Source organism: Colobus angolensis, unplaced genomic scaffold (genome assembly GCF_000951035.1).
Source record: "Colobus angolensis palliatus isolate OR3802 unplaced genomic scaffold, Cang.pa_1.0 Scaffold285, whole genome shotgun sequence".
Lineage (NCBI taxonomy): Eukaryota > Metazoa > Chordata > Mammalia > Primates > Cercopithecidae > Colobus > Colobus angolensis.
This window is the reverse complement of record NW_012116099.1, coordinates 4744289-4745847: the sequence shown is the minus strand read 5'-3', so window position 1 is coordinate 4745847 and position 1559 is coordinate 4744289. Positions and strand designations below refer to the sequence as shown.

General features: G+C 40.4%; 1 protein-coding gene across 1 annotated transcript in view; it reads left to right on the top strand.

The window, feature by feature from the left end:
- LOC105516618 (threonine aspartase 1-like) overlaps positions 1–1559 on the top strand; it is a 256675-nt gene that overhangs the window by 60218 nt on the left and 194898 nt on the right. The window lies entirely within an intron of this gene.

Genomic DNA, 1559 nt, shown 5'->3' with positions numbered 1-1559 from the left:
TTCTCTCCTCGCTGGTACTCGGTCTTATGAACTGTGGCTACGTGGCCTCTCTGGATGCCCAACTATGTCACTTCAACTCAGAGATACTGCTGGAGCTCCTGTGCTGTGGTTTAGAAACTCTAGGCAATAATGAAGGTGAACCCTGTGATTGCAGTAAGACAATCACAAGGTTTACCTTGTTTCCTTTCTCTCAAGGATCACTGTCCTGTGTTGCCTAATGTCTCAATGTCTGAAAACTGCTACTTTCTATATTTTGTCTTTATTTTTTTCTCCATCTTGTCCAGAAGTGAAAAATCTCTCATGTACCTGGAAGTTCACCGTCTAAATTATAATAGAAATGAGATGACTAGAAATATTTGGATCACATGTAAATAAGCTTGAAGTAAAAACATTATAAATTTGGTTATGTTGATTTAGGGTACTCAGGGAAAATTTTTTTTGGCTATATTACATTTAGACAGTGAACTCTAGAGAGTTTCTGCTATAACAAAACACCTTAATACCATAAACTAGGTAGCTTATAAACAATAAAAGTTTCTCACAATTTTGAAGGCCGGGAAGTTCAAGATCAAGGAGCTGGGGAATTCAGTGTCCCATTAAAGGGGGCAATCAAGAGGGCTAATCCGATTCAAGAGGGCTTCACCCTCATGACCTAATCACCTCCCAAAAGGCCCCACCTCCTAATGCCATCCCAAGACTTGGGGGTGAGGTTTCAAACTATGAATTTTGTGGGAATACAGTTGTATATGTTAGAACATGAGATAATGTTTAGAATGCTTCAGGCATTGTTCTAAATGCTTGAGATATGTTGATGAAAAAACGAAGATCTTTACCCTTATGAAGCTTGAAGCTTTTAAGGAATTTATGCAAAGATAAACTAAGAGATAACCATGTGTAAATTTATCAATTATATAATATGTTAGAAGGTGGAAAAAGGGAAAAGGAGCAGAATAAGGGGATTGTGAGTACTGGGTAGAGAAGTGCAGGTTATTGGGATGCATTTTTAAGGAGGCCTCATCAAGGAGGGATGTTTGAGCATGTGAAGGAGTTTCCCATTTGGGAAATTAGGGAAACAGCCAGACAGAGGTAACAGTCAGGGTGAAGACCCTGAGGCAGGAGCCTCCTTGATATGTTTGTGGCTTTACGAGACATTGAGTAGAGTACACAAGGGGGCAAGAGGAATAAGAGATTAATTGGGGAGTGGGGAGAATCAGATTCCATGGGAGCTGATAGATTTTTAAAAAGACTCTAGTTTTTGCACTGGTCCTCACAAGAGGTTTTACAGGATTTTGAAAGAGGAGTGCCATTACCTGAATTGTATTTTACAAGGATTTTAGTGGCAGGTGTATTGAGAATTGTCTGGGGTCAGGGAGTACAGGGCAAGGCAAGCATAAAAATAGTGAGGCCACTGCAGCATTGTGGGTATCAGATGCTGGTGGCTCAGACCAAGGTGGTAGCAGTGAAGGTGGTGAGAAGTGGTCAGATTCCAGATGTGTTATAAAGATAGAGTCAATGGGACTTCGAAGTAGATTGGCGTGAACCTTTTCTAAAAGTTACCT